This window comes from Ursus maritimus, unplaced genomic scaffold, assembly GCF_017311325.1.
Source record: "Ursus maritimus isolate PB19 unplaced genomic scaffold, ASM1731132v1 scaffold_19, whole genome shotgun sequence".
NCBI classification, from domain to species: Eukaryota; Metazoa; Chordata; class Mammalia; order Carnivora; family Ursidae; genus Ursus; species Ursus maritimus.
In genome coordinates this window covers 39518378-39531893 of record NW_024424341.1, presented here as the reverse complement: position 1 = coordinate 39531893, position 13516 = coordinate 39518378, and the positions used below count along the sequence as shown (strand labels likewise).

Here is a 13516-nt window from a genome sequence, read left to right as displayed (position 1 = left end):
ATGTCCCGCGGTGGCCAGATGGGGTCTGGAGGGATAGGGATAGGTTTGTCCCCACTCATGTCCATGCTCTCTTTCATTCATTCATTCCACAAGGATTTGTCAGTACATGCCAGGTGGTGTGGCTCCAGCGAACAAAACAGATCATTTGGCTTCTGGTCTCATGCAGGCAGCGGAGAGGCCGCCATCAAACTAAGTAAGCCCCATATGCACACTTTCAGAGGGCGGTCAGGGAGAAAAGCAGGACACCGAGGTAGGGGATATGATTTGCAAAGGAAGGGACAGAGAAATCTCCCCGAGAAGGAGGTATTTGAGCAGCTCTGAGGGAGGTGAGGAAATGGGCCCTATGGATATCTGGGAAGAGCATTCTAAGCAGAGGGAACCGCAAGTACAGGGGCCCTGAGGCAGGAGTGTGCCTGCTTAAGGCAGAGTGTGTCTGGAGCCAAGCAGGTGGCAAGGAGAACCGTGTACAGGGTGAGCAAGGTTAGGGGGCTGCATCCAAGGTCATTGCCATGGTAGGGTCTTTGGATTTACTCTGAAGGGTGCAGAGACACAGCAGGGTTTTGAGCAGTGGAGAGACTCAGGACAGGAACTCTGTCCCTTTCCCTCAGCCCTACCTACCCCATCCCTGTGCTCCCAGCCAAAAAGACTATCCAGGAGCCCAGGAACTGAGACAGACCAGCCCTGCCCTCATCTGTTCTGGGGAGCCCTCGATCTGTGGGGAAAGACTCTCTTGGGGTTTTACCTGCTCTGCAGCCAGCCGGGATATGAGGGCCAGGTCCTGTTAGATCCCCCATGGGCTGTAACACCTGTTCTTCACCAGCCACACGCAGCTCCAGATGGAACAGGCCCTTCAGCCACACCCCAGCAGGAAGGCTCCACCACGCTACAGAGGGGGTGGCCCCTGGGCGTCTCTCCCCACTGAGTGTCCTTGGGGAGAAGAAGGCAATGTGGCTTGGGGTCCTTTCTGGTCTGTTTCCTCCCACCCTCCAACCTCTATCCCTGCACCCTATCCACACAGGCCTCCATGTTTCACTAATAACAGGTTTGGCTTCTTCCTGCCTCAGGGCCTTTGTACATACCGTTCCAGCTGCCCTGAATGTTCTTCCATCTGGTGTTTACATGCCTGAGCCTCCTCTTTACCTGCTCATAACCCCCCACCATAGTAGCCATCCCCACAGCCCTTCCAGTTACTTCATGATTTTATGTCCTATGTGACAATGTCTCCATCACAAATTCTCTGGTTAGTGTATTTGGTGACTTTAGCATTCTGTAGCTCCCAAGCTCCATGGGGTGGAGTCCACCTGTCTTGTCTGCAGCTGGATCCCCTTTGTCTGTCACACAGTAGGCCCTTGCTGAGCATGGCATGAATGTGCCAGTGAATGGGTGAATGCATTGGTGAATGCATGGCGGGAGTGTGGGGCCTGGGTCTGAGAGGGCTCAGGAAGGCTGAAGAAGGCTGAGTGGGGCTTGGGAAATCTAGTTGCCGAGCCAGACCTGGGGTGGGGGCAGGGGTGGGCAGGTGCAAGCGGGACTCTACCCACCTCCTTCCCCAGGCAGGCAGGCGCAGGGTGCAGGTCAAAGAGCTCACCTAGACGTGGCAGCAGAACGCAGCCTCTCCTCGGGAGGGCCAAGTGCGGGTGAGGTGGCCAGGTGCAGGCAAGGTAGCCTGGAGCTACTTTCCACCCCCTGAGCTCTGTCCTCAGCCTGGGTCTGTGTGGGCAGGAGTCAGACAGGGCAGCCTCCGTGGAAAACGTCTCCTCCTGGATGGGCCTTTGCCAACCCCCCAGCTCGATGCTGCTAGTGGATGCTCGGACAGACCAGGAAGCACCCCCGCCCTTTGGAGTGGACATACCTGGGAGGACAAGGGGCTCGGGCCACTCACCTGGAGCCCTTCTTCTCTCCCGTGAGCTCCTGGTGACACCTAGTGGCCAGTATTCCCAATGCACCCTTTCCCGATCCCCAAACTCCTTCCCTGGATCTGTCCCCCCAGAAGCAAGGACACTCCTGCCCTGGGTCTCCGCCTACTCACATTCTCACTGTCCCCATCTCCAATGCGGGCTCTCCGGGGCTCCCACCCACACATTCACTCTCACACCCTTTCAAGGCTCATCCCTCCCACGCACCGTGACAAAGCTATGTGGGGCCCACGGCAGGGGGAGGGGGTCCCTGAGGACCTCTAGGCGGGAGGTCTTTTTCCAGTGCCTGCCAGGACCAACTCCTGCCCTGCAGCCCCACCCCATCCCCAGGGGCACCCTGATCAGCCAGACCACCCTCGGGGGGGAGGCTTGGAGGGCAGAGCGCAATAACACCCCTGGATTCTCTGCCCATCTCCTCCCGCTGGGCCTCACAGACAGTAATAACAAACCTGGAGCAGAGGCACAGAGACCAAGGTCAAGAACCAGCACGAATCCAGGAGGCTGGCACCCTGACTAGAAGCATAGGGAGAACCAGCTCGCAGGCAAAGCCCACGTGAACGAGGGAGGGGACCCTTGAGGACAGCAGGCAGGGGAAAGGGGTCTGGGAGCCAGGCCTGGCCCAGAAACGGGCATGTCCACGTCAGCCAAGAACAACCCCAGCTGAGCCAGCCCTGGGCTGCCTGCGTCACCAAGAGGAGCCTGAGGAACTGGGGGAAAGGCGTGGTGGGCGGGGTGCCTGGACCCAACCAACTGAGCAGGGGGCACGCCTGACCCACAGCACAGGACAGTGCCGGGAGCCCGGGACCCCAGACTTCACGGGCCTGCAAAGACCAATTGCGGGTATGCCCCCAGCCTTCTCCACTGACCACCAGGAAAGGAGGACCAAGGTCACTTTCCCCATTTCCCAGTTGGAGGCACTGGGGCCTGGCAGATGCCGACAGAGACAGGACTCACTTCCCAGGCTACTGGGTATCAGGGTCTCCACCTCCTATGTCCTCCCAGGACCCAGAGGTCCCTCACCACCATGCACCCAGCCCTGCCAGCTTGGAGATGGCCTTGGCCACCAGTGCACCCCTCCCGGCCTCCAGTCCCTGCACCGCACTGAGGGGCTGGTCCAGCAGCCAGGTACCCACCGGACAGGATGGAGTCTCAGCCCGGGGCCAAGGAGTGGCATGAACCTGGGTTGGGGACGCGCAGGCTGGTGGGCGGATGACGAAGGAGGTGAAAGCCAGCCCAGGGACCTCAAGTCACTGCCTCGCCCCAGTGCTCTGTGCCCCAGGGATACCTTAGCTGCTGGGAGTTCAGGCTCCACAAGAGATAGGTGCCAGGGGCTGGACTGGAGGCCAGCCTCCTAAGGGGTCCCCCGGGTTGGAATCTGGGAGCCCCTCCGCCTCCCACTCCCTGAGGGAAGTGCTTTCCCTCAGTCCCAGCTCCTACTTGGATTGGAGCACATCTTCCCCCGGCGGGCACTTTCGGCTGGAGAAATTCCAGTGTCCCCCTAAAGCTGCTCCCCCCATCTCCATAGGAGAAGGGGCTGAAGCTCGGGGCAGGGAGACAAGATTCTAGGTCCTTCCTGAGCTGCTCCCCTCCAGTGTGGCAACCGATTGCCCTCCCAGACCTGCCCCTCAGCATGAACCCCCTTCCGATTGAGTGGGGGGCATGGGAGTCCGCAGCAAATGAAAACAGAAGTGAACTGAACCACAGCCTCAGTCATGCCACCTTCTCGATGTCCCATGATGAGCACGGTGGGGATGGGACGAGGGACTGAGGAGAAAGTGGTTTGGGTGGATGCCACCGTGGGGCCTGGGACACCTGGAAGGAAAGGCTGGCCCAGCTCATTGCAGGGAAGGGGCCAGCTCAGGGAGGGTTTCCCGGAGAAACACACCTCCTTCTGGAAGAGAAATCTCCTCCAGACTCTGATGGAGTTGCAGGGTAACCCAGAGCAAAAGACACTGAAGAAAAGACAGGATCCCATCTCAAGCCACTGGAAGGGGGAGGCAGGACCTAGGGAGCAGCGGGAGGGGCGAGGAGGGCAAGGGCAAGGCTGGAGCATGGGGACAATGGGGGCTGTGGCAGCCATGGGCCAGCTGTCCCTGCAGGGGCCAGTGAGGAGGCAGCGACAGGGCCCGAGGGACAAATCGAGACAGCAGGTCTTACAGAGTGTTTTGGGAACGGGTTTCTAGGTGTGGTTGCCCCCACCCCTGCATTCGAGAACCAGGTAGGTGAGAAGCCTGCCACAGTGGCTTGTTGCTCCCATGGGCATTTCAGAAATGGCGGGAAACGTTGCCATGGAAACGGGGTGCTATAGGCATTGCAGGTGGGGGCCTGGGATGTGAGCGGCATCCTGCCCAGCAGGGTGATTTTGCCATCTGGGGACCTTCAGCGGTGTCTGAGACATTGCTGATGATCACAGACCCGGGGCAGGGGAGCCACCAGCAGGTTGTAGGGGGAAGCCGGGGGAGCTGCCAAAGGCCACGCAGTACATGGCAGCACGTCCCTAGCCCCTAGCGTCTGGTGGAGGAATCCCGGTGTAGGTGAAAACCCGGTTAGGAGCCGTCAGAGTCTGGAAGCTTCTTCCGTTTTCCAACACAGAATTTCCTAGGGATGCAACACACATGGACATCTAGTGGAGACGGAACCTCGTTTCATTCGGAAATTTACCAGGAGTCGTTCACGGTTTGGAAAAATCAGGTCCCTAAGATGACACAGTGGCCTCGGCAGGCACACGAGCCTGTCTGTGTCTGCAGCGACCACCACCTGGCAGCCTCTCCGTGCCCAGCAGCTGGGTCCTCTGGAGGTCAGACCCAAGCGTTCTCCAAAATCGAATACACGTTACGAAGTTATAAATTACTTTCCTTTTATTTCTCCCTTGTTTTAAAATTAGGACATTATATTGATTTTTTTTAATTATGAAGGTAAGTTGTATTAGCTACAAATTTTCTTTTGGTGAGAAGACATTGTAAGATTCTTTATAGAAGGGGCAATGAGTCTGATTGGATTGACCGGATTTAGGAGCTCACAGGAGGTGGGGGGTAGGGAGAGGAGGAGGAGGAACCCCCCCAGGGCTTCTTGCCTGAGCAACAGAGTGAGTGTGTCCTCTGGATAAGGGAAGGGAGGCTCCCGTGTGACAATCCATGCTTGGAAGTTCCCCGGGGGACCCTCCCCCAGACAATGCCCCATTCCTATCCCCTGGCCGGACCCAACCTTGGCTAAGCTCACTGGGGACCCCACCCCGGGGCAGGTGGAAGCCACATGAGGCCCTGAGAACCCTCACTCCACACTCCTCTCTCCCCGTGAGGTGAATCCAAAGAAAACACACCATCTCCGTTTGGGAAAGAGTTCCAACAGATGTAAGGGTCCTTGGTGCTGGTGCTGGGTGGACCGGAGGCTCCCAGTTCCCCTGGCGATTCGTGTCAGGACAGGGCCAGAAGGAAAGATTCAAACCGTCCTCTAGTAGAGATCTCAGCCCAGCCCACCCGGAGTGGCTGGTGCTCGTGTCCAGAGAGGTGGTCCCAGGAGGGTGGCCAGGGGCGAGGGTAGGACGACCCTTCTAACATTGAGACTGCTCCTCCTCAGACCCTTCTGGGGGCACCCAAGACCCTGCAGACCCTATCTAGACGGGATTCTTGGAAAAGTAGGACCCCATTTCTCCAGAGTGGCTCACCCCCACCACCTAAGGCAGCCAGACTCCCCCCCCACCCTCCCCGCCAGCCCGGGCATCAGTCAGCACAGGGGGCACCCCCACAGGCAGGGGACCTAGGAGTGGGTGTGTGGTGGGGGCAGCCAAAGGGCCATCCTGTCCAGGGTGTCACACTCAGACCTTCTGTGTGGTCCCGCAGTGATGTTCCACACGTGGTCCCCAAGCCACCCGCAGGACTAAGGACAGTCCGCGCCCGTGGAATGACGTCCTGCAGCATCCCGGGACCTGATGCGTTCTCAGATCCAAACAGGATCTGGATGTGCAGTCTCGTTTTTACGTTTAAAGGTGTTAGTTTGTTCGAACTACACACTAGACGGCCTCAATTTTTTGCAACCTGTTTTGACCTTTCTTGGTGTTTTGAGACACCGGAGCCTCAGAGGGGCCTGCCTGGGCACCCGCTCCCCTCCAGTGGCACCCACTCCACCGCCCGCGCCTTTCCCAGGCTCATTGCCTCCCTGCCTATTGGGCAGGTGGGGAGGCTGGGCCCTCGGGGCCTGCAGAGCCCCTGCCCACCGGGCCATGGTCGGCCTGTCAGGGCGGCTCCACTGAGCTGTGAGAAAGGCCGGGGCCCATCAGATAAGGCTCTGGGCCCTCCCCACGCCACCGCCACCGCCACCGCAGGCCGCTCTCTGCCTTCCAGTCCCTCCCCAGCCCTGCCCCAGGCAGGTGTGCAGCACGGAATGAATTTCACTACGAGATGTCTCTGGTTTCACTATGAGTCTCCTCACCCAGGCCAGCACCCACAGCCCCGGGGGCCTCCCCTGCATCTCTCGGGCCAGGAGGCAAGCTTCCCCACTCAGGCAGCAGCAGGAGGGAGCCTGGGCAGCCCTTGGGAGGACTTCCCTGTCTCCCAGATGACACCAGTGGTCCCAGGAGAATCTGGGTCTTGGTCCCAGGAAGCCTGTCCTGCCCTGCCCAACACCCCCAGGACAGGGTCCAGCAAAGGCGTGGATTAATTATTTGACATCAGAGAAAGGCAGGCCACCGGGGTTCATCCCAGGGATAGGGAAACTGCCCTCTGGTGGCATCTTTTGAAATGGCAGGTGTCCTTGAGTGAAGGCCTGGGCAAGGGTGGTGCCCCGCTTCCTGGCTAGCCAGCAGGACACGTCTGGGACCACCAGGAGGGAGAAGGGAGCCCAGTTACACAGCAGAGGCCCAAACCCCAACTTTTCATGTTTCCAACTGGTCCCTGTTCCCACAGCCCCACCACCACTGAGAGGAGATGCCCAGGGCCACGCTTGTAGGGACCTCAGGGGAGGACATGGAAGACACAGGAAGACAGCTCTGCCAAAGGTCACCCGTCCCCTCCACTCCCTCTTCTGACCAGTGGGCCCAGGAACCCCAGGGTCTGGACAAGTTGTCCACCCCACTCCCCACCCCTTGACAGCTGTGGGCACTGAAGGCTCATGCACCACCCCCTCCCTTAACCTCAGAGACGCTAAATGACTCATTCAGTTTAGAAGTCAATGGCACAGCGGGACCAGAATCTGTATCTCTTGGTCCCCAGGTCGGACACCCGGGAATCATCATGGAAGACTTACTGTGTGCTGGGAGTAAGGCCAGGCCTCTGCCTTCGAGGAGGATCTGGCCCAGTGTGGAGAGAAGCAATGAGCAGAGGTGGCCACGTGGGCACAGAATAGGCCCCACATCCAGGCTGGGGACCAGGATGGCTTCCTGAAGAAGGTGACAACCGGGCTGACTCACAAGAGACAGATGAACATACAGGTGGGAGGGGGGTGCAGGCCTGGGAGATAGCATGGGCCAGGCAAGCGGGGACTCACAGGCACAGCTGGGGTCAGTGGCTTTCAAGAGACTGACCCCACATTCCAGCTTGCTGGACTCCCTGGTTTATAGCTGCTATTCTGGTGTATAGAACCCCTTTCATTTTCAAAAGCATCCCAGTGTTGATTGTAAGTTAAATGGTCTCCCTGCTGAGATATCCCCGTGAAGGGTTGGCTCTCACCGCCCCCCCCCCCCATGGCTGCACTGAGCTAGGACAGTTAAGGATGGGGGAGGGGGACTAGATTTGCACTCTGGAGCAATCCTGGGGTGGCAAGGAAACAGCTGTCAGCCCCAAGGAAAGGGTGGGTGGCAGAGAGTATCAGATGTCTGGGGTGCGTGGTACAGAGTGGTGAAGGCCCAAGGTGGGGGCAGCCTGAGCTCAGAAAGCGGAGACAGAAAGAGGACCCTATGGGGCAACACACCCATCCTTGTTCATTCTAGAAGCACCGAGTGTGCAAGTTGGCCCCTTAATCCCGGATGAGGGGGTCCCTACCATAGACCCCTACACCATAGCCACAATGTCACCAACATCAAATACGAAGATTTTTTTTTGAAGTTCAGTCTCATAGGACATTTTAGAGTTTGATAACTACCCGAACAAAGGTGACTTGTGGGAGAGGAACAGGTGTAATACAAGGGCCCCCCAGGCTGGAAGACACTGGGCTAAGAGCAGTGAGTGAGTGAGTGAGTGTGTGTGTGTGTGTGTGTGTGTGTGTGTGTGTGTGTGTGTAGGGGGCAGGTACACCCTCCACCTGGGAAACCAGAAAAAGAGATGATGCTTTCACAGAGTTGCTTGCCCCTGGTCACCAAGAAGAGTGATCGGGCAGACCACTTTCCCCATAACTGCGCTTTTGGAGAGGGAATTAGAAAGGTCTGGAAATCCCAGGTTGGAAAAATGAGGTGGGGGGAAAGGGTAACCAGACCAGCCCCCATCCCAGGTGTGTGCTCATGCCTAGCAGCCCCGGGCACTGTCCCAGCTCCTACCCTTCCCCTCCCTCAGTTGACAGTGGCCTTCAGGACTGGCCTGGGGTGTGAGTGAGGGCTGAGCCATGGCAGAGTTTCATTTATAACTTCTAAATACTTAGCCATGTGAAGGGGCGCCTGGGTGCCTCAGTCCGCTGAGCATCCGACTCTTACTTTCCCCTCAGGTCGTGATCTCATGGGTCTTGGGATCAAGCACTGCATCGAGGCCTGCATTAGACTCCATGCCAAGCGTGGAATCTGCTTGAGTTTCTCCCTCTCCCCCTGCCCCTCCCGCTCGTGCTTTCTCCCTCTCTCTTTCTAAAATAAATAAATCTTAATATATATATCATTTGTACTGCTGCCCTGGGCCTGCCATTGTTAGGGTTGGACATGAGTAGGGGCTGTCTAGGGAGGGCCCAGAGGGAGGAGAGAGAAGGCAAGAAGGGACAGCGACAATGTCTGGGGCTGAAAACCCACGAGACAGAGGCAGACAGAGATCCCCAAGAAGCATCATGGAAGAGATTCTTGATGCTGGGACAGGGAATGGTTTGGGATCAGGACTAGCATGGCAAGCAGGGAGAAGCTGAGACTGCCTGAGAGGGCAGACGTGTAAGCAGAGAGGGGCTGAGGCTGGGACTGGGGTAGGAGCCCTGAGGGGGCTTCGGTGCCCATGAGGAGCTGGCGGAGAAAGAGCAGGCTCAGAGACGCCCCCCAACCCCGCCCAACCCACACACACCAAGCAGACACTGGTCCACCCAGAGACCCTGCCTAGGACACATTGAATGTCCTATTCTTGCTAAAATGAGTGGAACCTATCTACACACACACACACACACACACACACACACACACAAAACCTGCAAAAATCCTAAATGTTCTGCTTGACAAGTTTTCCCTGAGCATACTTTTATAACCGGCATCCAGAAAAAGACATAGAGCCGACCAGCACTCCAGAGCCCCCCTCATGCCCCTCCCCCAGTCCTTACCTCCAAGGGTGACCTCTATCTTTTTTTTTTAATTTTAATTTTTTATTATGTTATGTTAGTCACCATACAGTACATCATTAGTGTTTGATTCAGTGTTCCATGAGTCATTGTTTGCATATAACACCCAGTGCTCCACGCAACACGTGCCCTGCTTAATACCCATCACCAGGCTAGCGCAATCCCCCACCCTCTCCCCTCTGAAGCCCTCAGTTTGTTTCCCAGAGTCCATAGTCTCTCGTGGTTCATTCCCACCTCTCTTTACCCCCCTTCATTCTTCCCTTCCTTCTCCTACCGATCTTCCTGCTATTTCTTATGTTCCACAAATGAGTGAAACCATACGATAGTTGAGGGTGACCTCTATCTTAACTTTTAGCAGCATACATTGATTTCGCCTGTTTCAGAACTTCATGTAAAAGGAATCACCCCAGAATAGGATATCACATTCCACTTCTTCTGCTCAAAATTATGTGTATATTTATGGACGTTGTGACCTGGTAGCAATGTGTTTATCTGTCCATTTGCTTGGTGCCCATTTCCTGTGTTCATCTCCCGCTTGGAATTGGAAGGCACTCTGACATATTCATCCATTCTATGCATAACGGTTCTGCGGGTCTCCAGTCAGGGGCTGCTATGAAGAGCACTGCTATAAATAATATTGTAGATGACTTTTAGTGCATTTATACAGTATTTCCGGTGGGTATATCCCTGGGAGTGCCTCTTAGCCTGGACCCCCCCGAAACAGAGTCTCAGGCAAGAGCTTAGATGATGCTTCTTAATTAAGAAATGCAATTGCAGGGACTCAAGAGGAAGGGGAAAGGAAGGGAGGAAGGCAAGAGAGCCAATATGGAGATGAGTTTCAGAGCTGGCCACCACTTGGCACCAAAAGCCTCTGACTGCTGGGCCTGCGGGACCCTCTCACAAGAGACCTTCTAATGAACGTGATTTGTGACAATCCATCCGGGACGAGGACTGGGAAGAAGTTATCCACTGGCTCCCATCTGTCATCACCAAGCAATAAGCTCAAGTGTGTTAACTTCCCTGCACTTTGGTTACAAGTTTGTGGGTGCCGGGGTGGTCCTTCATTATCTCACACCTCAGGGGTGGCAGAGAAGCCCCAGGGCATGATGGGAGGAGCCAGGAGGTTGTACTTGAAGTGGGAGAAAAAGTAGCAAGGCGAGGCTAGAGGATCTGACATGGTACCCAGCAGGCAACTGATACAGAATGGAGATGTTGGGCCACGGGCACTTGGAGACACAGCTGGGGTGTGTGCTGCATTGGGGGGCACAGACGCACGCTCCTTTCAGCACTGTACGGGGGTCCTCACCCTCGCCACCACCAGTGCTGAAGTTTATCTTATTTTATTTTAAGATTTTATTTATTTATTTGACACAGAGAGAGAGAGCAAGAGAGGGAACACAAGCAGGTAGAGTGGGAGAGGGAGAAGAAGGCTTCCCGCTGAGCAGGAAGCCCACTGCGGGGCTCGATCCCAGGACCCTGGGATCATGACCCGAGCTGAAGGCAGACGCTTAATGACTGAGCCACCCAGGCGCCTCCGGTGCTGAATTTTAAACACCCTGGCGAATGTGCAGTAGTATCTCATTCTGGTTTTAAGTGGCATTTCCCTGATGACTAATAAGGTTGAGCACCTGTTCGGGAGTTTACCAGCCCCCTGGACATCCTTTTTTTTTTTTTTTTTTTAATGAAGCACCTACTTAAAGTCCTCTTCCTACTGATTTGTAGTGGCTTTCATATTTTTTAGATACAAGCTCTTTATCAGATATACGTATTGAAATGACTTCTCTCACATGTGGCTTACTTTTCCCTCTCTTAATCATACCTTTTGATTAACAGAAGTTTCTAACTCTAACGGAGTCCAATTCATCACTTTTTTTTTTAACCACCAATAGTGCTTTCTGTGTCCTGTGTCCTGTTTAAGAAAGTGGATCTATTCTCTCCACTACGTCTTCTTCTAGCTGCTTTGTTGTTTTTATCTCTCACATGCACACTTCACCTGCACAGCCTCGGACTTGGTTTTAGGATGTGGTATAACGTAGAGGTGAAGGGTATGTGTTTTCAGTATGGATGCTTAATTGATCAGGCACCATTTACTGAAAAGTGTGTGCCTTCTCTGCTGCTCTGCGACGTCAGCTTGTGGTGGTATACCGGGAGCCCGGAGACGGGTGCGTTTGTTCCAATGAGGTTCCACTGGTTAATTTGTTGCTCCTTGCACTGTCACCGCACAGTTGTTAGCTGTACTAAGTCCTCCAACTTGGTGCTTCTTCATATGTATTTTGGAATCAGCCTGTCAAATTTCACCCCCCCTCCCCCTCCACCAAATCCAAGCAAATAACAACAAATCCCTCTGGGACTCATGGGAGTGCTTTGGGTCTCTAGATCAATTCTACAGATCGACTTGAAGAAAACCAACCTCTTATAACCTAATCCATGAACAGAGTATGCTCCTCAATTAATTTATATGCTTTACAACTTCTCTGGGGGATGCTTTGTAGTTTTCTGTATAGAGATTTTCCACAGAGTTCACTCGATGGGTTTTCAGGTATTTGATTTTTATGCCATTATGAATTTTATTTTCTAATTGTTGCTGGTACATAGAAATACAATTAGTGGGGTGTCTGGGTGGCTCAGTCGGTTGAGCAACTGACTCTTGGTTTTGCCTGAGGTCGTGATCTCATGGGTCATGGGAGAGAGCCCCACATCGAGCCCTGCATTGGGCTCCACACTCAGCATGAAGTCTGCTTGGGGTTCTCTTTCTCCCTCTCACTCTGCCGCTCCCCTGCTCGTGCTCGCTCTCTCTCTCTCATGCTGTCTCTCTCTTTCAAATAAATTAAATAAATAAAACCTTAAAAAAAAAAAAGAAAGAAATGCAATTAGTTTTTATATATGGAACTAGTATCCAGTGACTTTGCTAAATTAACTAATTAACCTTAAATGTACTTGCATATATTTTTTAAATTTTTTTACCCAATAGTGTCAATGTAAGAGACAGTTTTATGTCTTTTTTCTTTCAGATTTATTTTTTATTTTGCAGAGAGAGAGAGAGAGTGGCGGGGCGGGGGGGCAGAGGGAGAGAGAGAATCTAAGGCAGGTTCCCCACTGAGTGCAGAGCCCAACACAGGGCTTGATCTCACAACCCTGAGATCATGACTTGAGCCAAAATCAAGAGTTGGACACCTAACCAACTGTGCCACAGTAGTTTTATGTCTTCCTTTCCTATTTTCATACCTTTCTATTTCTTTTCAGATTAGCTTCTTTCACTTAATAACATGCATTTGTGTTTTCTCTATGTCTTTTCATGGCTTAATAGCTCATTTCTTTTAGCACTGAATATCATTCTACTGTGTGGACATACCACAGTTTATCCATTCACCTACTGAAGGGCGTCTTGGTTACTTTCAAGTTTTGGCACTTTTGAATATAGTTGTTATAAACATTCCTGCAGAGGTTTTTGTGTGGATGTAAGTTTTCAATTCCTTTGGGTAAATATCGAGGAGTAGGACTGCTGGGTTGTATGCTAAGAATATGGTTTGTAAAAAAAACTGCCAAACTGTCTTCCAAAGTGGTTATGCCATTTTCCACTCCCACAAGCAATGAATAAGCATTCCTCCTGCTCCACTTCCTCACAAGCATTGGGCGTGGTCATTGTCCTAAATTCCGGCAACTAAAAGGTGAGCCCTTTTACTTCTTTTTCTTGCCTTATTGCACTGGCTAGGACCTCCAGCACAGTGTTGATGAGCGCTAACGTTCTTCCTCATTTCCAGTCTCAGTGGAAAAGCATTCAACATTTCAGCATCAAACATGGTGTTAGCTGTAAGGTTTGGGGGGTTTTGTTTGTTTCTTGGAGGGCTTGGAGTTTGGGTAGAAACCTTTATCAGACTGAGGAAATTCTCTTCTGTTTCTAATTTGCTAAGAGTTTTTGTTTGTTTAAATTATGGATGACTGTTTTCTGAATCTATTGAGAAGATGGTATGGTTTTCCTTGCTTTTTTCTGTTAATGTGGGGAATTGTACTGATTGAGTTTGGGATGTAAACCAATCTTGCCAACTTTTTATTCCCATTGGGGTTTGCAGATTCTAGTTCAATTCCACTAAAATGTCCTCTTGAACTGTGGGTCTGGACAATAACATGCAAATTCCATCCTCCCAGTGCCC

At 53.5% G+C, this 13516-nt stretch overlaps 1 long non-coding RNA gene across 1 annotated transcript; it reads left to right on the top strand.

The window, feature by feature from the left end:
- Positions 1 to 2651: 2651 nt before the first annotated feature.
- Positions 2652 to 8709, top strand: LOC103679642. The gene is made up of 3 exons (XR_572979.2): positions 2652 to 2756; positions 7124 to 7299; positions 8547 to 8709. It is a non-coding gene; the product is annotated as an uncharacterized LOC103679642 (long non-coding RNA).
- The last annotated feature ends 4807 nt before the right edge of the window (positions 8710 to 13516 follow it).